Source organism: Ranitomeya variabilis, chromosome 2 (assembly GCF_051348905.1).
Source record: "Ranitomeya variabilis isolate aRanVar5 chromosome 2, aRanVar5.hap1, whole genome shotgun sequence".
Classification (NCBI taxonomy): domain Eukaryota; kingdom Metazoa; phylum Chordata; class Amphibia; order Anura; family Dendrobatidae; genus Ranitomeya; species Ranitomeya variabilis.
The window spans coordinates 226,951,384-226,976,419 of NC_135233.1; the positions used below are offsets into that span (position 1 = coordinate 226,951,384).

A 25,036-nucleotide genomic window follows, 5' to 3' on the forward strand; every position below is an offset into this window, starting at 1 on the left:
GGCGAGGGACGTAATTTAAACGCATCATCTTGATTAGCCACTTTTAACAAATTTTCAGGGTGTTTCTGGCCTTCTATGTTAACATTCCAGTTAGCATGTTTAATCCTGCATTGAAAGCCAGTGATAAGAATCAGACAAACAGGCAGAGCAAGCTGGCAGGGAGCTAAAGATGAGGGGAGGGAGCAGAATGGTGGAAAAGAAAGGGAAAAAAAAAAATCAGTAACCAGTTCAAAACAGTTTTATCTCTCAAGGCAGCATCCCACTGTCCAAGCAGATGGTGACATTGACAGGGAATATGTGGGCGCCTGCCTGCATATTGCATCTTTCCTTGTCCATAGATAGCATATGGATAAGAGTGACAATCCCGACTGCTGGCATGCCATGCTGCGTCTGTGTAAGAAATGACTCTATACACTTATCTCAGATACAAGCAAATTGAATCCGGAATGCTGCATGTCTACTGATAAATGCTGGATGTCTTTACTCTATTATATCATTTCTCTTACCACAAAGAGAAAAAAAAAATCTTGAAAAAAAAAAATGTATACACAAATTTTGCTTATTTATCACTTTGTATTTGATATTTAAGCTTTTTAAAATAAATAAAATTAGCAGACTGGTTAATAAAATAAACACGGGGCTTCATTCACTACTGAATTTTCTTCTACTTTTTGTCAATTTTTTTTTCCTGTTTGGAGGTTCTTTTTTATTGCCAAATTCTTTTAAGCTATGTTTATTTTCTACTTGTTCAGCTATTTTTGTTTTCCTCTGTTCGCCATTGCTTGTATGCTTTTTGTAATTCAGATACTTGTGGCAGGTTCACTATTTACAACTTTATAAAAAGTTGCAAAATTTTGGAGGATATGTCCTCCAGTCCCTTCCCACTACATCCTGGAGTGATTTTTTTTTTTACATTGCACCATTATGAAGAAAATACATGGCAAATGCATCCAAGATCTTTGCTTTAGATTGTGCAATCTTTACTCTGAAGCTGCCTGGAGACAGAAATCTGAGGCCCGGCACTTGTCTCATGCTGCAGAGGCAGAGTTGCCTCCGTTTATAGCATGTAAAAGCGCAAAGTTCAGACCAGCAATCCAACCGTGCTACTGGTCCAAACAGTCAATCTTCTGGACTACCCCAACTAACAAGGAAGCAGGAAGGCAGGGGAGCGATGTGCTCCTGAACACTGCAGAAGAGTAAACCCCTATAAAGTTCTTTTGTACTCAGTGTTTTTTCACGCAAAGTTCACTAAAGAATCAAAATAAGCAAGAAGCTTGAAAATAATTAGGCTGCTGTCACACTAGCAGTATTTGGTCAGTATTTTACATCAGTATTTGCAAGCCAAAACCAGGAGTGGGTGATAAATGCAGAAGTGGTGCATAAGTTTCTGTTATACTTTTCCTCTATTTGTTCCACTCCTGGTTTTGGCTTACAAATACTGATGTAAAATACTGACCAAATACTGCAAATGTGACAGCAGCCTTAGCGTGGACTTTAGCAAATTAATATTTATAAAAAAAATAAATAAATAAAAGATTTACCGTTCTGAAAATGCATTGTGCACGGATATATCTCATGTCACTACTACATTAATTCATGAAAATGGAGTTAAACTTCATTTCCAAACAACAGTGGCGCGGTTTCTGCGGAATAATAAACAGACAATATTTTCCTAATCTTCGGCATATCCTTTAAATTTCCTGCATTCTCCACTGTCTAATTTTTAAGACTTTAAAAAATAGATTTTAAATGTTATGGAGAAATTAAAATATTCAAAGATTTTAAAAAAAGTCAAACATCAAGTTCAGGGCAAACAAGTTAATGCATAAGAACGTTCCATTCATGGAGGGTTTATTTTGTATGACATTCAGACTTTTTTCCCCTCTTTTCTTTAAATATTTGGCATTAGGGTATACAACATCTCCGGCCAGCTGCTCACAAGGCCTTCTCTTCATGGCTGACTGGACGAGGGCCCTGATGATGAAATGAAAAGTACAGGTGTTTTCTACTCTACAACAATATGTCAATAGGCTTTCACTGGGACAATGTAATGGTTCTCCATTCACGAAAATGCTATAGACAGAGAAAGGAGGAGGAAGTGAAGGAGAATGATTATGAAGCAGAAAGAGAAAATTAGAGTGGAAAAAAATAACATCACTGTCAGAGGCAAAAAAAAAGTAAAAACTACAAAAAATGTACATGTAATTTATTGTTTTTTTTTCCTAAAATCTTATGGCTTTTTTACATGAGCTGTCTCAGGCCACTTCTGTACAAGCCAATCAGTGGTCGTTAATTGGTCTGTTTTAACCAGCTGACGAACAATGTATGCGCACAGAACGATAACACAATCCTTCTATGTGCACTGAATATCATGTTATCGACAGCACATCATCTACTTACATTATTATGCATCGCACCCGATTTACACATTCCTTAATTACTGGCCTGTTTAGACAGGCCGATAGTCAAAAACGAGCTTGTTCACCTATCACTGGTTTGTCGAAACTAATTTTCGCCAAGCAATATCGCAAGGTGGATCACGGACCTCAAATATACTAAAAAAGCAAGTTAGCTAACAAAAAAAAAATCAACTGAAAAGCATTTTTCCTCTGCAATAAAATAATTATGTCGTAATCATTACATGTTACTGTTAAGTCCTTAAGAAGCCATCTCCTGTAAAGTTACTGCATCATATTACACATACAGTTTTTCACTGAGCAGTAATCGATATGGCTGCCCGTATAGTGCCCATGATGGCAGTCACTGAGCTTTCTGAAATACGGTAGCTGTTACGCATCCGTACAACTGGCTGAAAGACTGAAGAGTGTGTAAAGGCTGAGCAGAGGTACCCGAAGGACTCATACACTTTTATTGGTGCCAGATTATAGTTGTATAATTCTTGGAGGTTTCGCGAGTCTATGCATTGGCATTGCTCTGCCGGGGAGAGGAGGGTGAACAGCTGATAAACTACGTTATTCAAAACATTTATTGCAGTTTTGTCTGTCAGATTGCATCTTTGTGTGTGAGACTGGCAGGATATTATACAGTTATAGGCTGCACGTATCTCATGGTCTATTGTAGCAACCGGTGTCCACTGTTTATATTCAATTCTGTGCCAAGACTGCTAAAATGAAAGCATGAACAGCTCTTATTTCCAGAACATATGCTATATGAACAAAAGTCTTATGCCCCCTGCACATTGCACCTACAAGAGCTTTACTGACCTCCCATTCCACATCCATAGATATTAACATGGCGTTGGCCCCTATGCAGAGATCCTTCCCAAAAGAGAGGTAGCTGTTATTTCTACAAGATTCATCTGTGGGAATTTTTGTTTTGCCCCTTCATCCAGAAAAGCATTTGTGATCTCAGACACTGATGTTGGGGACAGGCCAGGTTCAGAGCCTCGGTTTCAGTTCATCCCAAAGGTATTGGATGGGGCTGAGGTCCTGGCTCTGTGCAGATGGTCATGTTATGTTCTTCCAAACGACCCAAAAGTCATTATCTCAGTAAATTATAATACTTTAGGCTAGGTTCCCATTGCGTTAGGGCAATCCGTTTAGCGCTAAGCGCTAGCGGATTGCGCTAACGCAATGTCTTTAAAGGGGTCGCGTTAAATGTCCCCGCTAGCGCAGATCCCCGATCTGCGAGAGCGGGGAATGGACCTCGGGCGCGCCGCGGACACTGCAAGCAGCGTCCGAGGCGCGCTACAAAAGAACGGCACATCGCTAGCGCGTGCCGAAAATGACACGCGCTAGCAATGCGCTTTAACATTGCCGGCAACATTGTCCGTTAGCGCTCACACTAAAACGCAATGGGAACCTAGCCTTATAACACCAGCTTGAAAAATGATTTTAAAATCTGAAATGTTGGCCTACTGAAATGTATCCTTTTGCATTAATTACTGCATCAATGCGGCGTGGCATGGAGGCGATCAGCCTGTGGCACTGCTGAGGTGTTATGGAAGCCCAGGTTGCTTTGATAGCAGCCTTCAGCTCGTCTGCATTGTTGGGTCTGGTGTCTCTCACCTTACTCTTGACAATATGTGACACCCCAGGTTCCTGGTTGTCACAGTGGCATTGCTTTCCTCACGGGGAGAGTGATGTCACGCTTGGAAGACCTTCTTTATAAGGTAAACACAAACATGCAACATGTTCACACTCCAGGCCAGAAGGGGGAGCTCTGATCCAGCTTGTGGGTGGCTCCCCTATATTCTGGTCTGCAGGGAAAGTCAGCCAGTCAGAGAGAGTTCCTTTCAGAGTGACAGAGAAGGAAGTTAAGGGGCCGTGCAGCCACAAGAAGTGCTGCAGTTCCTAGAGAAAGGCGAACGAATTGTAGAGAGCGTGTTGGAGAAGTGAAACGCAGGAGAGTGAGAACTGGGGAGGACAGCTGCGACTGGGCTACCTCCCTACAGAGCGCAGACACTGGTAGGCGGAAGACCGAGGTTGTGAGGGACTCCAAGATTTACAGCAGAAATCGGCAGGAGAGCTGGACTACACGTCACCTGTCCGCCCTAACACCTGAAGACCCAGTGGCGCATAGAGCCCGGGTCGTGACAGAGACCCTGTAAAAAGGCTCGAGCCACCTGTCATACGGGTTAGTGTCCCACCTTTAAGGAGGACAGAGAGAACAGTGAGGACCTTGATAGAAGCCACAGGCAGCAAGGGACTACACCACAGCGCTAGTAGGAAGGCTTCTAACTCCACCTGGTAAAGGAGACTCTGAACTCGCTTCCAAGCTGGCAGGACCCTGCCTGTACCGTTAACCGGGACCCTGGAATGTGGCTGCCTGAAGTCTTCAGTAAACCAGGTAGAGACTGCAAGCCTGTGTCCTCCGTTTCTTTCTACACTACCCTCCATCTTCATCTACACCACGGGAGCCCTAGGGACCTACTTCACCTGTGGGAAGTTATACCATCTTAGCTGCCATATCACCACCCCAGTGGACCCCTTTAAGCAGCATCGGTCACCTCTGACCAAGAACCACAGGTGGTGTCACAAATACAAACTTTATTCAAAACACCTTTAAATACTTTCCCTTTCACTTGGGCACCCAGGGCCACTGACCGGGTCGCCGCCACCGTGACATCCCCTTTAAGTACCGGACCCAGACATAATTCCATATGAGAACATATTATACAGGAACAGAGGTTGTCCCCAAAAATTTAATAGAATTTGGGAAAGGTGGTGCGATTCACCCGACACACCTAGCCCCTGGTGCTGTGATTTCTTCAACTGTGAGATATAATCCCTGAGGTTTCTCTTTTTCAGTGCATGAACGTGATGCTCTATGTGGACTCAGGAATATTTGCTTATTATAACCTCAACTGTTACATACTCAGAACCTTGATAAAGAACTTCTTGGTTGATGGTGCAATCCTGTTGAGAATACATTGTGTTTAATGTTCTATTTTACTTATTTTATTTGTTTGTTTTGTCATTGAAAGTATGATTTTATCATTAATATTGTGGATGATGATTTGATGGATTACTCTGGTTTTACACTGCATTGTCACATGCCTGTTAAATTATTTTATGGAATCTTTCAATAAAAAGAGTTTAAAAAAAAAAAAAAAAGTACCAGACCCGGTACAGAGTACCCCACGGCCCTGGCGGGCATTCCAAATACCCCATAGATTCTCTATGGGGTGAAGGTCAGGTGAGTTTGCTGGCCAATCAAGCACAGTGATACTGTTGTTTGTAAACCAGGTATTGGTACTTTTGGCAGTGTGGACAGGGGCCAAGTCCTGCTGGAGAATGAAATTTCCATCTCCAAAAAGCTTGTCGGCAGAGGGAAGCATGAAGTGCTCTAAAATTTCCTGGTAGACGGCTGCGCTGACTTTGGTCTTGATAAAACACAGTGGACCTACACAAGCAGATAACATGGCTCCCCAAACCATCACTGATTGTGGAAACTTCACAATAGACCTCCAGCAGCTTGGATTGTGGCCTCTCCACTCTTCCTCCAGAATGAAATGCAAAATTTACTTTCATCTGAAAACAACACCTTGGACCACTGAGCAACAGTCCAGTTCTTTTTCTACTTGGCCCAGGAAAGACGCTTCTGGCATTGACTATTGGTCATGAGTGGCTTGACACAAGGAATGTGACACTTGTAGCCCATGTCCTGGATATGTCTGTGTGTGGTGGATCTTGAAGCAATGTCTCCAGCAGCAGTCCACTCCTTGTGAATCTCCCCCAAATTTTTGAATGTCCTTTTCTTAACAATCCTTTCAAGGCTGCGGTTATCCCGGTTGCTTGTGCACCTTTTTCTACCACACTTTTTCCTTCCACTCAACTTTCCATTAATATCCTTGGATACAGCACTCTGAACAGCCAGCTTCTTTACCAATGACCTTTTGTAGATTACCCTCCTTGTGGAGTGTGTTAATGACTGCCTTCTGGACATCTGTCAAGTCAGCAGTCTTCCCCATGATTGTGGAGCCTACTGAAACAGACTAAGGCTACGTTCACATTTGCGGCCAGCGCCGCAGCGTCGGGCGCCGCAGCGGCGCCGCATGCGTCATGCGCCCCTATATTTAACATGGGGGCGCATGGACATGCGGCGCACTTGCGTTTTGCGCCGCATGCGTCGCTGCGGCGCCCGCGTCGGGGCGCAGAGGACGCAGCAAGTTGCATTTTTGCTGCGTCCAAATTCAATGAAAAAAACGACGCATGCGGCGCAAAACGCAGCGTTGTGCATGCGTTTTGCTGCGTTTTTGTTTGCGTTGTGCGCTGCGGCGCCGACGCTGCGGCGCACAACGCAAATGTGAACGTAGCCTAAGGGACCTTTTTAAAACACTTAGGAAGCCTTTGCAGGTGTTTTTTGTTATTCTAATTTACTGAGATAATGACTTTAGGGTTTTCATTAGCTGTAAGCCATAAACATTAACAGAAATAAACACTTGAAATAGATCACTCTGAATGTAGTGACTCTATATAATATAGGAGTTTCACTTTTTGTATTGAAGAATTGAAATAAATTAACATTTTGTTGATATTCTAATTTTGTGAGAAGCGCTTGTATATCGGGGGCGAGAGGCCAGAGGTTATACACCGGGGGCGATGGGACTGGATGTATCTGGATACTTTTATCCATACAGTATATGTACAAGGAGGATGAATGAAAACATACAAATTAGATTTCCAGCAAGAACAAAGCTGTCTTTCTAGTGGCGCCTATTAGAAGCAACTGCGCTATAAAATTGATGTCCAACCCTCTAACGAACATTACCAAAATTTTGAACCTTTAGCAGAACCAGAGTTCCCAGAGTCTATTTTGGAAAATAAAAAAAAAAAGAGAAAAAAGGCACCCATCTGCAGACAGCTGTTTCAAGATTCCTGCCACTTGTCAGTATAGAGTCGGGTACTGGTTGTTTGGGTGAGAGGACCAGAGACAAAAGGGTAGCATATTTTTATCTGAAAACTAGCAGCTGGAGTGGGGAAGACTTCTAGACCAGTTAATGATCACTGGGGAAAAACGGGTATGCAAATTAGCTCTCCTCCAGTAAGAATATGTCACTGTTTGAAATTTTGGGGAAAAAAACATGAAAATGTAACAATTCCAATTTACTTCTCTTGTGTTCTTTGCTCGACAGAGATCTATTCTTGTCCCCGGCATCTGACCAGTGAGGCCGATGACTTGTCTGCCACTGGAGCCTGTATTGAGCACTCACCGAAATCAAGACTTCCCTTTTCTTGTGAAGCCCATGTGAAACAAGATCATTTGTCTATAGGCTTATAGTGGAAGCCATTAACTACCCAGAAGAGGTTAAGAAGTTTAAAAAAAATTTCTTATACAGAAAATAGGGGCAAAAATATGTAACAAATAATCCTCAAGCAACAAAAATAAGAGGGGTTACATGACAAACTTCCAGGATGCTGGCCATACATGTTAGGGTCAACACTTCTCGATTCTCGGCTCTCCCGAAGAACACTTATCCACTCTCGCCAAAGCACTGAACATGGAAACCACTGCCATCCAATGATATAAGTCTATAGGGCACAGATAGCAGTGTAATGTCTGTATTAAAGGGAATCTGTCATAAGGTCTTTGCTTTGTAACCTAAGAGCTGCATGATGTAGGTGCAGAGACTCTGATTCCAGCGATGTGTCACTTACTAGGTTGTGTTTTAGACTCTCTTTCATTACAATCAGTGGTGTGGATGGGGCTATACACAGCTCAGCATTCCTAGCTCTGCTAGATATGCAGCAGAGAAACTACTTCACCCAGTAAACTAGGTGACACATCGTTGGAATCAGGGTCTCAGTCCCTACCTCATGATGCTGTCAGATCACAAAGCAAAAAACCCGTTGACATTCTCTTTAAATACAATTTCTACTTGCGACCTTCTTAGCACTTGATCAGCTATTGAACACAAAAGTGCCTACCATGTCATCTCTGAAATACCATTATACAGATCCCCTAAAGCAGACATGGGCAAAGTGGGACCCGCAGGCTACATCCGGTCCCCTATCCATCCCACGGACCGCAACAGCTGAGGGGCTGGAAAACAGAGGCCCACGGGCCGCACCCTGCCCTCCCCCGCCCGCTGTCTCCATCTGTGCTGACTTCATTGGTTGGGGAGGGGCCACTTCCTCCACCAATCAGCGTGTGAAACAGCTGACGAGATGACAGGAACAGAAGCAGAGCGCGGGGGAACGGGATCGAGGCGAGTATGTGGTGCTTTTTTTTCATGTGCATGGGATATTTGGCTGAACATGGGGAGTCTATGGGGGTCTCAACCTGGACATGGGGAGGCTGTGTGGGGCTCATACAGTTTATAGGGAGCCTGTGTGGGGCTCATGCAGTATATAGGGAGGCTGTGTGGGGCTCATGCAGTATATAGGGAGGCTGTGTGGGGTTCATGCAGTATAAAGGGAGGCTGTGTGGGGTTCATGCTGTATATAGGGAGGCTGTGTGGGGCTCATACAGTTTATAGGGAGCCTGTGTGGGGCTCATGCAGTATATAGGGAGGCTGTGTGGGGCTCATGCAGTATATAGGGAGGCTGTGTGGGGTTCATGCAGTATAAAGGGAGGCTGTGTGGGGTTCATGCTGTATATAGGGAGGCTGTGTGGGGTTCATGCAGTATATAGGGAGGCTGTGTGGGGCTAATGCAGTATATAGGGAGGCTGTGTGGGGCTCATGCTCTATATAGGGAGGCTGTGTGGGGCTCATGCAGTATATAGGGAGGCTGTGTGGGGTTCATGCAGTATAAAGGGAGGCTGTGTGGGGCTCATGCTCTATATAGGGAGGCTGTGTGGGGTTCATGCAGTATATAAGGAGGCTGTGTGGGGTTCATGCAGTGTATAGGGAGGCTGTGTGAGGCTCATGCAGTATATAGGGAGGCTGTGTGGGGCTCATGCAGTATATAGGGAGGCTGTGTGGGACTCATGCAGTATATAGGGAGGCTGTGTGGGGCTCATGCTCTATATAGGGAGGCTGTGTGAGGCTCATACATTATATAATGAGGCTGTGTGGGGCTCATGCAGTATATAGGGAGGCTGTGTGGGGCTCATGCTCTATATTGGGAGGCTGTGTGGGGCTCATGCAGTATAAAGGGAAGCTGTGTGGGGCTCAAGCAGTATAAAGGGAAGCTGTGTGGGGCTCAAGCAGTATATAGGGAGGCTGTGTGGGGCTCATGCTCTATATTGGGAGGCTGTGTGGGGCTCATGCAGTATAAAGGGAAGCTGTGTGGGGCTCAAGCAGTATATAGGGAGGCTGTGTGGGGCTCATGCTCTATATTGGGAGGCTGTGTGGGGCTCATGCAGTATAAAGGGAAGCTGTGTGGGGCTCAAGCAGTATATAGGGAGGCTGTGTGGGGCTCATGCTCTATATAGGGAGGCTGTGTAGGGCTCATGCAGTATATAGGGAGGCTGTGTGGGGCTCATGCTCTATATAGGGAGGCTGTGTGGGGCTCAAGCAGTATATAGGGAGGCTGTGTGGGGCTCATGCTCTATATAGGGAGGCTGTGTGGGGCTCATGCAGTATATAGGGAGGCTGTGTGGGGCTCATGCAGTATATAGGGAGGCTGTGTGGGGTTCATGCAGTATATAAGGAGTCTGTGTGGGGTTCATGCAGTATATAGAGAGGCTGTGTGGGGCTCATGCAGTATATAGGGAGGCTGTGTGGGGCTCATGTAGTATATAGGGAGGCTGTGTGGGGCTCATGCAGTATATAGGGAGGCTGTGTGGGGCTCATGCAGTATATAAGGAGGCTGTGTTGGGCTGATGCTGTATATATAGGGAGGCTGTGTGGGGCTCATGCTCTATATAGGGAGGCTGTGTGGGGCTCATGCAGTATATAGGGAGGCTGTGTGGGGCTCATGCAGCATATAGGGAGGCTGTGTGGGGTTCATACAGTATATAGGGAGGCAGTGTGGGGCTCATGATGTTTATAGGGAGGCTATGTGCTCATTGCTCTATATGGGGAGGTTGTTTGGGGCTCATTGCTCTATATGGGGAGGTTGTTTGGGGCTCATGCAGTATATAGGGAGGCTGTGTGGGGCTCATACAATCTATGGAAGTGGCTGTATTGTGGTTGAAACGATATATAGGGGGATGTCAGCATATTTAATTCTGCTCAATTTTATGTAATACAGTTAATATAATTATCAATAATATATTAATATATTGATATTAATATTGAGATAAATTTATTTCAGCCTATCGGTTCGGGCCTCCACAACAGTCATAGTCTCTCATGTGGCCACTCGGGAAAATTAATTGCCCACCCCTACTCTGAAGGGATCAGCCTCGGTGAAGCAATTTTCTTTAATACACCAAGTCAACAACTTTACCATCTCAGGATTTTTGGCTTGTTTTGAGGCTTCGTTAGCATTTGTTTTGGAAGCTCCAGCACAAATTCATGTAAGTTTGCCAGAAAGAGAAAGACATTACGACAGTGCGTACTTATAAATATGAAGGCTGCAGGACAGAGCATTGAGCTTCCTTTATGAGCGGAAACCACGACAAAGTGTGACTATAGCCCGACTACTACATTTTAACAGTATGCATAACTGTGTTAATTTTTGCAACAGTCATGAGAAAGTAATAAAACAATGATCCTCAAACTGCAGAGATAAGTAAACCATACTAAGAAATCATCTCTACTTCATTCGCTTATATGTGACTAGATTAGTTAAGTTATTGCTCTAAGTTGGTATAAAAGGTAGGCGTCCCTGGTGCTCAATAATATTACTTAGGGTAGCAATACATTTTGTTTTTTTACTCACACTGCAGAATGACTTTAGCAGAACAGAAAGAAGAGCCAAATTTCCTACCGTAGCTTTGCAAAGATATTCAATTTGCCACGTAGTTAACTAATGTTGTGAAAACACAGCCAAAAACTTTTTATTGTTGGTATGACAATGTTTTACTCCACATGAAGTTCCATGGCACATTTTTTTTCTATAAATGAAGTTACAAAGTAAAAAAATAAATAAATCAGTCTAAAAAAAAAAAAAAAAATCAGTCTAAAGTCCAGCACCATTACATTCATCTTAGTTTTATGTCAATACGTATCTATATTATGATAAAAGGAAAGTTCATGCTGCTTCACCTGAATGCGGCGTCCATGAAACGGGTCTTGAAGAATAGCCATTAAAATACTATATATATATATATATATATATATATATATATATATGTAAAAATTATTTCATTTATACACTGTCACTGACGCTGCCCTTCTGGGTGATACATGATCACTTCACCACAGTCAAACATGCATATGGCATGTATGGTATGTACTGTATTCTGGTATAGGGCAATCCACTGATTTTAAGGCTATCACACATGTACATAATTTTTCTAATTGTTCATTTACTTCTTAAATACTAAGTAAAGCAACTTTCTAAATAGTCTTCATTAAAAAATGCCATTTTGCGGTTGCGGAGATTCTGTAAGTCCTTCATCTAACCAGGTGCTGATCCGTTTCTTGGTTCTAACACTGCCTCTTGTCTCTCAGTGTTATATATAATGGTAGTGAATGGAGAGGGGATGCACACAGAGTTTAACAGCAAAGAAAAGGATGAGAGTATCTTAGAGAGGTCAGAGAAAACACACTACAGATAGGGCGTAAAGCACATGAAGAAATCTTCAGGATAGAAGCTGTGCTTTTATATGAGTAGTAAAGAGAGCAGTGCCCTGGATTCATGCAGACCTCACATCCAGCCTATATTACTAGGAGGAACAATCTTACAAAAGAAGTATCTGAAACTTGGATTAGGCTGCAAATTGCATATCAAGGGGTAGGAAAGGCAATGAAGAAATGAAGAATGGATGCAGACTTAATCTTAGTGGTTATGTTTAGTTAATAAAATTTCACCAAGATATGTAAAATATTTTTTTCCATGTCAAAGGTGTCCATAGACTTCAACACTTTGATTTATAGCGAAGATATGAGAGAAGTAAATACAGGACCTACAAAGGTTTTTACAGGTGTAGGTACAAAAAATTCTGCAAACTAAGAATGCTTTCAAAAATAAAAAATGTTAATAGTTTATGTTTATCAATTAAAGTGCAAAGTGAATGAACCAAAGAGAAATCTAAATTGTACCCATATTCTTTGCCTTCAATTCTTCTTGGTTGACTTATAGGCTACTTTCACTCTAGCGTCGTGCACTGCACGTCGCTATGCGACGTTGCAGCGCAGCGACGCATAGTGTGGAAGCGCTGCACAACGGGGGCAGCGGATGCTATTTTACATCGCATCCGCAGCCCCATTGTGATGTGCGGGGAGGCGGGGGCGGAGTTCCGGCCGCGCATGCGCGGTTAGGAAAGACGCTAGCGACGCACAAAAAAGTTACACGTAGCGTTTTTTGTGCCGATGGTCCGATGCAACACGACGCAACCATTTTTTCTACAGAACAACGCATAGCGACGTGCAGTGCACGACGCTAGTCTGAAAGAGGCCTTACACACAGTTTTTGTAGCAACTTGGCTGAAAGGTTGTTCCAAACATCTTGGAGAACTAACTACAGATCTTCTTTGGATGCCACTTGTGAAAATCCTTCTGTGTCTTCATGTGATCCCAGACAGATGTAATGTTGAGATCAGGGCTCTGTGGGTCTGTGGGTCTGCATCATTACTTCCAGGACTCCTCGTTCTTCTTTACGCTGAAAATAGTTATTAATACCATTGTGGATGTATGTATTCTGTGCCTGTTGTCCTGCTGCAGAATAAGAAAGCATGTTTTTTGTCCATAATTCCTCCATGAAGACTACTTCTGACCAGACTTCTTTGAACAGTAGACATACAGTATCCGAGTCCCACTGGCTGCTGCCACTTCTGAGCCGATTGTAATGCTGGCTGTCTACTACATCTACAGTTCTTAACATTGCTCATTTTAAAGGGAACTTGTCACCCCGTTTTAGCAGTATGAGATAAAAATACCATTAAATAGGGCCTGAGCTGTGCTGGACAATAGTGATTCCCCACCTATGCTGCCGAAATACGTTACCAAAGTCGCCGTTTTCGCCTGTCAATCAAGGTGGTCAGGTCAAATGGCGTGGTGAAATCGCTTCTTCTCCCCCAGATCTTGCTCATCTTTCCGTTGGTGGCGTAGTGGTTTGCGCATGCCCAACAGGGGAATGCACTGCGCAGCTGAAGAAAAAGAGCGCAATCTGCGCTATTCTCCGCTGGCGGCGGCCATCTTCCTGAGGCCGCGCGTGCGCAGATGGAGCGCTCTGCTGCCCGGGGCTTCAGGAAAATGGCCGCAGGATGCCACGCGTGCGCAGATGGGGATCGCGGCGGCCATTTTCCTGAAGCCGAGATGCACGCGCGGCATCCAGCGGCCATTTTCCTGAAGCCCCAGGCAGCAGAGCGCTCCATCTGCGCACGCGCGGCCTCAGGAACATGGCCGCCGCCAGCGAAAAAGCGGAGAATAGCGCAGATCGTGCTCGTATGTATGCAGGCGCACTGTCAGTACTGCAGTGTAAATACACTGCGTTGTATTTGGTAACTGATGTAACATTGAGTGGTCTAGTAACAGCACAGCGCGTGCGCAGGCAACGCTTATGGTTACCTAGGCGCCGGCATTGTCAGACTCGACCAATCCGGGATACTCTTGTGCACAGACGCATACCATTTCCCGACTTAGAAACCGGATGTTTATCCGGCCTTACACGCCATGCGGCGTTCCGATAAGCTGCGGTCCTCTCACAGGTGATTACTATCTCATATTAACTTTTGTATATAAGGGGGCATTGGAGGGACTGACTATATCTCCCCTGATGAAGACGCTCTAGCAGCGTCGATACGCGTGGGGTTCGTATTCCCCCCCCAGGACTTGTAGCCATACTCTGCCATGCACTATTAGCACCTTAGGACACAGGACCTTGGGCCTTCTGGCTGGTGATTATTTGGGTTCGTATTCCCCCCCCAGGACGTGTAGCCATACTCTGCCATGCACTATTAGCACCTTAGGACACAGGACCTTGGGCCTTCTGGCTGGTGATTATTTGGGTTCGTATTCCCCCCCCAGGACTTGTAGCCATACTCTGCCATGCACTATTAGCACCTTAGGACACAGGACCTTGGGCTTTCTGGCTGGTGATTATTTGGGGAATATTTGTTGGATTTCTTTATCTAACTGAATTTATTACAGCACCCCCCGGCTACAATATTTTGATGGGCCACAATAGGTTATGTGTCTATTTGATTACAGTGGTACTTAGGTAGTATGGTACCAGTTTACTTCTTATTGCACATTACTATTGCATTGCACACCAAAAAAAATCTTTTCAGGCTGATAGTATTTGTTTAAGGTCAGCTGGCGGCACAGGTTATTGTTATTTATATGGATGTATTTACGGATTTTTATGTGTGTCAGCTCAACTTATATCTTACCAAAGCTTAAGTTTCATGTGCTGAGTTACATATGTACGTATATGTCTAATGAGATCATTTGTCCTGGGAGGTTTCAGTTGCTCTGTACGGCCTTTTTAAATGGTTTTAAACTGTCTTTTTCATTGCCCTGTATTGTATAAATATTTCTAATAAAGATTATTATGGTTGGTTGATCCCACTAGTGTGCATATTCTTTCTCTTGTTCTTTGTTGCATGCGCAAACCACTACGCCACCAACGGAAAGATGAGCAAGATCTGGGGGAGAAGAAGTGATTTCACCACGCCCATTTGACCTGATCACCTTAATTGACAGGCGAAAACGGCGACTTTGGTAACGTATTTCGGCAGCATAGGTGGGGAATCGGGGTACACAAAATACACTATTGTCCAGCACAGCTCAGGCCCTATTTTAATGGTATTTTTATCTCATACTTAAAGGGAACCTGTCACTCCGTTTTTTTCAGGTGTCCTCAATGCAGAGAAATACAGGCAGATACTTAACCAAGATGTCCATACCATGATGGAGGCATCCAATAGACTCCAAATTTATTCTGCAGCAGGACAACGATCCCAAACATACAGCAAATGTTATCTTCAGCATAAAGAACAAGGAGTTCTGGAAGTGATGATCTGGCACCCACAGATCCCAAATCTCACATCATTAAGTCTGCCTGGGATTACATGAAAAGGCAAAAAGAATTTGAACAGGCAACGTCCACAAAAGATCTGTCGTTAGTTCTCCAAGATGTTTGGAACAATCTCCCACATGTTGCTTATTTTATTCTGTAAACACGCAAGAAAAATCCAGTAAACTGTGCTAGTATAAAAGTTACAGCTTTTATTAAATAGAACTAAACAGAGTTCATATAAATAACACAAGTAACAAAAATCAAAATTACATTCATATAGCCATTGTAGTGACTACTTAGTACAAATGGGGAGATAACCCAACACATGCCTGACCTACAAGCGCTTGGGGAAGAGCCACACACAGCAGACCACCTCTCATGTAAGTGTTTACTATGTTTGTACATTTTGATTCAATCCCATGGTAGTACTACTGACATCCGAGTTAGGATATCTCCTGGGAGTATCAGTTAATAGTGTATGACACACTGCACAACGTGGTTAGTAGGTCAGGCATGTGTTGGGTTATCTCCCCATCTGTACTAAGTAGTGACTACAATGGCTATATGAATTTAATTTTGATTTTTGTTACTTGTGTTATTTAAATTAACTCTGTTTAGTTCTATTTAATAAAAGCTGTAACTTTATACTAGCACAGTATACTGGATTTTTCTTGTGTGTTTACTGATTATTGTCAGTTTTGTTGTGCTCTGGCTATTAAGGGGGTTTCTGTGATGATGTTATTTTATTTTGTACAGTATTTTTACACAGCTGCCTAAAAACTTTATTGCACAGTTATGTAAATACTAGATGGCAGCCCGATTCTAAAGAATCGGGAGTCTAGAATCCATATATACTTTATTTATTCAAATGAAAGAATAATACAATTAATATATAATAGTAAGAAAGAACAAAAAATGGCTGCACTCACCAGCTCTTGACAATTCTTGACAGTACGGCACATTTCTGATTGGTCGCTCGCGGCAGGCGGCAACCAATCAGAAAAGTGCCGCGCACCACGAAGGCATATATCTTTGTCCACCCTGAGCGGGTGTAGGACGCTGGTGACGTCACTTATCTCCGGACATTATCTCCGGACAAAGCCACGGAAGTTGGCACAAATTGCCGGAAGTAGTATTCTAGGCAATTATATATTAGATTTTAATGTTATCAGTGTTTACCTTTGAACGTTTATATTGTATTGTCCTGTCACCAGCCATGTGTACGATTATCGGCCGAAAGCCTCTCTGGAACCAATAATCACCCCATGTAAAGGTATCTTTTATAAGTTAAAGATTCAGAATACTATGACTTTTATCATATCCTGAACAGTCAAGTTTTTTATGAACCGTTAAGGTTTTCTGGTTGAAGTAAAAAAAACTCTGAGTGTTTACAGTTTGAAACCATAAAATGTTGAAAAATTATGTCATTCTTGAGTATATCACTCAATGGTGCTCATAAACGTGTCAAATTTGATCTATAATATACTTTAATATACGTTACTTTAATCTTTAATATACTTAAGAACAGGGCCCCAGACATCACACAGGGGGTCTGAAACACCACACAGTGGTCCAAAATATCGCTGTGCTCTGCCTGGGGCCCCATATGCTGCCTGGGGCCCCTGTGCTCTGCCTGGGGCCCCATATGCTGCCTGGGGCCCCTGTGCTCTGCCTGGGGCCCCTGTGCTCTGCCTGGGGCCCCTGTGCTCTGCCTGGGGCCCCATGTTCTGCCTGGGGCCCCTGTGCTCTGCCTGGGGCCCCTGTGCTCTGCCTGGGGCCCCATATGCTGCCTGGGGCCCCTGTGCTCTGCCTGGGGCCCCATATGCTGCCTGGGGCCCCTGTGCTCTGCCTGGGGCCCCATAGGCTGCCTGGGGCCCCTGTGCTCTACCTGGGACCACTGTGCTCTGCCTGGGGCCCCATATGCTGCCTGGGGCCCCTGTGCTCTGCCTGGGGCCCCTGTGCTCTGCCTGGGGCCCCATGTTCTGCCTGGGGCCACTGTGCTCTGCATGAGGCCCCATAGGCTGCCTGGGGCCCCTGTGCTCTGCTTGGGACCACTGTGCTCTGCCTGGGGCCCCTGTGCTCTGCCTGGGGCCACTGTGCTCTGCCTGGGGCCCCATATGCTGCCTGGGGCCCCATATGCTGCCTGGGGCCCCTGTGCTCTGCCTGGGGCCCCATATGCTGCCTGGGGCCCCTGTACTCTGCCTGGGGCCCCTGTGATCTGCCTGGGGCCCCATATGCTGCCTGGGGCCCCTGTGCTCTGCCTGGGGCCCCATGTTCTGCCTGGGGCCCCTGTGCTCTGCCTGGGGCCACTGTGCTCTGCCTGGGGCCCCATATGCTGCCTGGGGCCCCTGTGCTCTGCCTGGGGCCACTGTGCTCTGCCTGGGGCCCCATAGGCTGCCTGGGGCCCCTGTGCTCTGCCTGGGACCACTGTGCTCTGCCTGGGGCCCCATATGCTGCCTGGGGCCCTTGTGCTCTGCCTGGGGCCACTGTGCTCTGCCTGGGGCCCCATATGCTGCCTGGGGCCCCTGTGCTCTGCCTGGGTGTAGGACACTGGTGACGTCACTTATCTCCGGACATTAGCTCCGGACATTAGCTCCGGACATTATCTCTGGACATTAGCTCCGGACATTAGCTCCGGACATTAGCTCTGGACAAAGCCACGGAAGTTGGCACAAATTGCAGGAAGTAGTATTCTAGGCAATTATATATTAGATGGGCATTTCCTGAAGGAAATACATGGTGCTTGAACAGCGCTACCAGCTTTACAGCAGCACTTTTCACACACGGGACTGGGGGGCGCGCTTACTTTTGCACCCGGGGCCGGGGGCGCGCTTACTTTTGCACCCGGGGGCGCACTTACTTTTGCACCCGGGGGCGCACTTACTTTTGCACCCGGGGGCGCACTTACTTTTGCACCCGGGGGCGCACTTACTTTTGCACCCGGGGGCGCACTTACTTTTGCACCCGGGGGTGCACTTACTTTTGCACCCGGGTGCGCACTTACTTTTGGGGCCGCACTTACTTTTGGTGGGCGGGGACCCTCGGCCTCCGATTTGGTGGGCGGGGACCCTCGACCTCCGATTTGGTGGGCGGGGACCCTCGGCCTCCGCTTTGGTGGGCGGGGCCCCTCGGCCTCCGATTTGGTGGGCGGGGACCCTCGACCTCCGATTTGGTGGGCGGGGACCCTCGGCCTCCGCTTTGGTGGGCGGGGCCCCTCGGCCTCCGATTTGGTGGGCGGGGTCCCTCTGCCTCCGATTTGGTGGGCGGGGACCCTCGGCCTCCGCTTTGGTTGGCGGGGCCCCACGGCCTCTGATTTGGTGGGCGGGGTCCCTCTGCCTCCGCTTTGGTGGGCGGGGCCGCTCGGCCTTCGATTTGGTGGGCGGGGCTCCTCGGCCTCCGATTTGGTTGGTGGGGCCCCTCGGCCTCCGATTTGGTGGGCGGGGACCCTCGGCCTCCGATTTGGGGGGCGGGGACCCTCGGCCTCCGATTTGGTGGGCGGGGCCCCTCGGCCTCCGATTTGGTTGGCGGGGCCCCTCGGCCTCCGATTTGGTGGGCAGGGACCCTCAGCCTCCGTTTTGGTGGGCGAGGCCCCTCGGCCTCCGATTTGGTGGGCGGGGCCCCTCGGCCTCCGATTTGGTGGGCGGGGACCCTCGGCCTCCGATTTGGTGGGCGGGGACCCTCGGCCTCCGATTTGGTGGGCGGGGACCCTCGGCCTCCGATTTGGTGGGCGAAGCCCCTCGGCCTCCGATGTGGTGGGCGGGGCCCCTCGGCCTCCGCTTTGGTGGGCGGAGCCGGGCCCCTCGGCCTCCACTTTGGTGGGCGGGGCCGCTCGGCCTTTGATTTGGTGGGCGGGGCCCCTCGGCCTCCGATTTGGTGGGCGGGGCCCCTCGGCCTCCGATGTGGTTGGCGGGGCCCCTCGGCCTCCGATTTGGTGGGCGGGGACTCTCGGCCTCCGATTTGGTGGGCGGGGACCCTCGGCCTCCGATTTGGTGGGCGGGGACCCTCGGCCTCCGATTTGGTGGGCGGGGCCCCTCGGCCTCCGCTTTGGTGGGCGGGGTCCCTCTGCCTCCGATTTGGTGTGCGGGGACCCTCGGCCTCCGCTTTGGTGGGCGGGGCCCCTCGGCCTTCGATTTGGTGGGCGGGGCCCCTCGGCCTCCGTTATGGTTGGTGTGGACCCTCGGCCTCCGATTTGGTGGGCGGGGACCCTCGGCCTCCGATTTGGTGGGCGGGGACCCTCGGCCTCCGATTTGGTGGGCGGGGACCCTCGGCCTCCGATTTGGTGGGCGGGGACCCTCGGCCTCCGATTTGGTGGGCGGGGACCCTCGGCCTCCGATTTGGTGGGCGGGGACCCTCGGCCTCCGATTTGGTGGGCGGGGACCCTCGGCCTCCGATTTGGTGGGCGGGGACCCTCGGCCTCCGATGTGGTGGGCGGGGCCCATCGGCCTCCGATTTGGTGGGCGGGGCCCATCGGCCTCCGATTTGGTGGGCGGGGACTCCCGGCCTCCGATGTGCTGGGCGGGGCCCATCGGCCTCCGATTTGGTGGGCGGGGACCCCTCGGCCTCCGATTTGGTGGGCGGGGACCCTCGGCCTCCGATTTGGTGGGCGGGGCCCCTCGGCCTCCGATTTGGTGGGCGGGGCCCCTCGGCCTCCGATTTGGTGGGCGGGGCCCCTCGGCCTCCGATTTGGTGGGCGGGGCCCATCGGCCTCCGATTTGGTGGGCGGGGCCCATCGGCCTCCGATTTGGTGGGCGGGGCCCATCGGCCTCCGATGTGGTGGGCGGGGCCCATCGGCCTCCGATGTGGTGGGCGGGGCCCATCGGCCTCCGATGTGGTGGGCGGGGCCCCTCGGCCTCCGATGTGGTGGGCGGGGCCCCTCGGCCTCCGATGTGGTGGTCGGGGCCCCTCGGCCTCCGATGTGGTGGTCGGGGCCCCTCGGCCTCCGCTTTGGTGGGCGGGGCCGGGCCCCTCGGCCTCCGCTTTGGTGGGCGGGGCCGCTCGGCCTTCGATTTGTTGGGCGGGGCTCCTCGGCCTCCGATTTGGTTGGCGGGGCCCCTCGGCCTCCGATTTGGTTGGCGGGGCCCCTCGGCCTCCGATTTGGTTGGCGGGGCCCCTCGGCCTCCGATTTGGTGGGCGGGGACTCTCGGACTCCGATTTGGTGGGCAGGGCCCCTCGGCCTCCGATTTGGTGGGCGGGGCCCCTCGGCCTCCGATTTGGTGGGCGGGGACCCTCGGCCTCCGATTTGGTGGGCGGGGACCCTCGGCCTCCGATTTGGTGGGCGGGGACAATCGGCCTCCGATTTGGTGGGCGGGGACCCTCGGCCTCCGATTTGGTGGGCGGGGACCCTCGGCCTCCGATGTGGTGGGCGGGGCCAGGCCCCTCGGCCTCCGCTTTGGTGGGCGGGGCCGCTCGGACTTCGATTTGGTGGGCGGGGCTCCTCGGCCTTCGATTTGGTTGGCGAGGCCCCTCGGCCTCCGATTTGGTTGGCGGGGCTCCTCGGCCTCCGATTTGGTGGGCGGGGACTCTCGGCCTCCGATTTGGTGGGCGGGGACCCTCGGCCTCCGATTTGGATGGCGGGGCCCCTCGGCCTCCGATTTGGTGGGCGGGGCCCCTCGGCCTCCGATTTGGTGGGCGGGGCCCCTCGGCCTCCGATTTGGTGGGCGGGGCCCATCGGCCTCCGATGTGGTGGGCGGGGCCCATCGACCTCCGATGTGGTGGGCGGGGCCCCTCGGCCTCCGATGTGGTGGGCGGGGCCCCTCGGCCTCCGATGTGGTGGTCGGGGCCCCTCGGCCTCCGATGTGGTGGTCGGGGCCCCTCGGCCTCCGCTTTGGTGGGCGGGGCCGGGCCCCTCGGCCTCCGCTTTGGTGGGCGGGGCCGCTCAGCCTTCGATTTGTTGGGCGGGGCTCCTCGGCCTCCGATTTGGTTGGCGGGGCCCCTCGGCCTCCGATTTGGTTGGCGGGGCCCCTCATCCTCCGATTTGGTGGGCGGGGACTCTCGGACTCCGATTTGGTGGGCAGGGCCCCTCGGCCTCCGATTTGGTGGGCGGGGCCCCTCGGCCTCCGATTTGGTGGGCGGGGACCCTCGGCCTCCGATTTGGTGGGCGGGGACCCTCGGCCTCCGATTTGGTGGGCGGGGACAATCGGCCTCCGATTTGGTGGGCGGGGACCCTCGGCCTCCGATTTGGTGGGCGGGGACCCTCGGCCTCCGCTTTGGTGGGCGGGGCCGCTCGGACTTCGATTTGGTGGGCGGGGCTCCTCGGCCTCCGATTTGGTTGGCGAGGCCCCTCGGCCTCCGATTTGGTTGGCGGGGCCCCTCGGCCTCCGATTTGGTGGGCGGGGACTCTCGGCCTCCGATTTGGTGGGCGGGGACCCTCGGCCTCCGATTTGGACGGCGGGGCCCCTCGGCCTCCGATTTGGTGGGCGGGGCCCCTCGGCCTCCGATTTGGTGGGCGGGGCCCCTCGGCCTCCGATTTGGTTGGCGGGGCCCCTTATCCTCCGATTTGGTGGGCGGGGACTCTCGGCCTCCGATTTGGTGGGCGGGGACCCTCGGCCACCGATTTGGTGGGCGGGGCCCCTCGGCCTCCGATTTGGTGGGCGGGGCCGCTCGGCCTTCGATTTGGTGGGCGGGGCTCCTCGGCCTCCGATTTGGTTGGCAGGGCCCCTCGGCCTCCGATTTGGTTGGCGGGGCCCCTCGGCCTCTGATTTGGTTGGCGGGGCCCCTCGGCCTCCGATTTGGTGTGTGCTCTGCCTGGGGCCCCTGTGCTCTGCCTGGGGCCCCTGTGCTCTGCCTGGGGCCCCTGTGCTCTGCCTGGGGCCCCATGTTCTGCCTGGGGCCCCTGTACTCTGCCTGGGGCCACTGTGCTCTGCCTGGGGCCCCATATGCTGCCTGGGGCCCCTGTGCTCTGCCTGGGGCCCCATATGCTGCCTGAGGTCCCTGTGCTCTGCCTGGGGCCCCATATGCTGCCTGGGGCCCCTGTGCTCTGCCTGGGGCCCCATGTTCTGCCTGGGGCCACTGTGCTCTGCCTGGGGCCCCATAGGCTGCCTGGGGCCCCTGTGCTCTGCTTGGGACCACTGTGCTCTGCCTGGGGCCCCATATGCTGCCTGGGGCCCCTGTGCTCTGCCTGGGGCCACTGTGCTCTGCCTGGGGCCCCATATGCTGCCTGGGGCCCCTGTTCTCTGCCTGGGGCCCAATATGCTGCCTGGGGCCCCTGTGCTCTGCCTGGGGCCCCATGTTCTGCCTGGGGCCACTGTGCTCTGCCTGGGGCCCCATGTTCTGCCTGGGGCCACTGTGCTCTGCCTGGGGCCCCTGTGCTCTGCCTGGGACCACTGTGCTCTGCCTGGGGCCCCATATGCTGCCTGGGGCCCCTGTGCTCTGCCTGGGGCCCCTGTGCTCTGCCTGGGGCCCCATATGCTGCCTGGGGCCCCTGTGCTCTGCCTGGGGCCCCATATGCTGCCTGGGGCCCCTGTGCTCTGCCTGGGGCCCCATGTTCTGCCTGGGGCCCCATATGCTGCCTGGGGCCCCTGTGCTCTGCCTGGGGCCACTGTGCTCTGCCTGGGGCCCCTGTGCTCTGCCTGGGGCCCCTGTGCTCTGCCTGGGGCCCCATATGCTGCCTGGGGCCCCTGTGCTCTGCCTGGGGCCCCTGTGCTCTGCCTGGGGCCACTGTGCTCTGCCTGGGGCCCCATATGCTGCCTGGGGCCCCTGTGCTCTGCCTGGGGCCCCATATGCTGCCTGGGGCCCCTGTGCTCTGCCTGGGGCCACTGTGCTCTGCCTGGGGCCCCTGTGCTCTGCCTGGGACCACTGTGCTCTGCCTGGGGCCCCATATGCTGCCTGGGGCCCTTGTGCTCTGCCTGGGGCCACTGTGCTCTGCCTGGGGCCCCATATGCTGCCTGGGGCCCCATATGCTGCCTGGGGCCCCTGTGCTCTGCCTGGGTGTAGGACACTGGTGACGTCACTTATCTCCGGACATTAGCTCCGGACATTAGCTCCGGACATTAGCTCTGGACAAAGCCACGGAAGTTGGCACAAATTGCAGGAAGTAGTATTCTAGGCAATTATATATTAGATGGGCATTTCCTGAAGGAAATACATGGTGCTTGAACAGCGCTACCAGCTTTACAGCAGCACTTTTCACACACGGGACTGGGGGGCGCGCTTACTTTTGCACCCGGGGGCGCACTTACTTTTGCACCCGGGGGCGCACTTACTTTTGCACCCGGGGGCGCACTTACTTTTGCACCCGGGGGCGCACTTACTTTTGGGGCCGCACTTAATTTTGGTGGGCGGGGCTCCTCGGCCTCCGATTTGGTTGGTGGGGCCCCTCGTCCTCCGATTTGGTGGGTGGGGACCCTCGGCCTCCGATTTGGTGGGCGGGGACCGGCCTCCGATTTGGTGGGCGGGGACCGGCCTCCGATTTGGTGGGCGGGGACCCTCGGCCTCCGATTTGGTGGGCGGGGACCCTCGGCCTCCGATTTGGTGGGCGGGGACCCTCGGCCTCCGATTTGGTGGGCGGGGACCCTCGGCCTCCGATTTGGTGGGCGGGGACCCTCGACCTCCGCTTTGGTGGGCGGGGACCCTCGGCCTCCGCTTTGGTTGGCGGGGCCCCACGGCCTCCGATTTGGTGGGCGGGGTCCCTCTGCCTCCGCTTTGGTGGGCGGGGCCGCTCGGCCTTCGATTTGGTGGGCGGGGCTCCTCGGCCTTCGATTTGGTTGGCGGGGCCCCTCGGCCTCCGATTTGGTTGGCGGGGCCCCTTATCCTCCGATTTGGTGGGCGGGGACCCTCGGCCTCCGATTTGGTGGGCGGGGACCCTCGGCCTCCGATTTGGTGGGCGGGGACCCTCGGCCTCCGATTTGGTGGGCGGGGACCCTCGGCCTCCGATTTGGTGGGCGGGGACCCTCGGCCTCCGATTTGGTGGGCGGGGACCCTCGGCCTCCGATGTGGTGGGCGGGGCCCCTCGGCCTCCGATGTGGTGGGCGGGGCCCCTCGGCCTCCGATTTGGTGGGCGGGGCCCCTCGGCCTCCGATTTGGTGGGCGGGGCCCCTCGGCCTCCGATTTGGTGGGCGGGGCCCCTCGGCCTCCGATTTGGTGGGCGGGGCCCCTCGGCCTCCGATGTGGTGGGCGGGGCCCCTCGGCCTCCGATGTGGTGGGCGGGGCCAGGCCCCTCGGCCTCCGATGTGGTGGGCGGGGCCAGGCCCCTCGGCCTCCGCTTTGGTGGGCGGGGACCCTCGGCCTCCGATGTGGTGGGCGGGGCCCCTCGGCCTCCGCTTTGGTGGGCGGGGCCAGGCCCCTCGGCCTCCGCTTTGGTGGGCGAGGCCCCTCGGCCTCCGCTTTGGTGGGCGGGGCCCCTCGGCCTTCGATTTGGTGGGCGGGGCCCCTCGGCCTCCGATTTGGTGGGCGGGGCCCCTCGGCCTCCGATTTGGTGGGCGGGGCCCCTCGGCCTCCGATTTGGTGGGCGGGGCCCCTCGGCCTCCGATTTGGTGGGCGGGGCCCCTCGGCCTCCGATTTGGTGGGCGGGGCCCCTCGGCCTCCGATTTGGTGGGCGGGGACCCTCGGCCTCCGATTTG

General features: G+C 52.0%; 1 protein-coding gene across 1 annotated transcript in view; it reads right to left on the reverse strand.

The window, feature by feature from the left end:
- Nucleotides 1–25,036, reverse strand: part of LOC143805059 (semaphorin-3F-like) — a 196,618-nt gene that overhangs the window by 132,247 nt on the left and 39,335 nt on the right. The window lies entirely within an intron of this gene.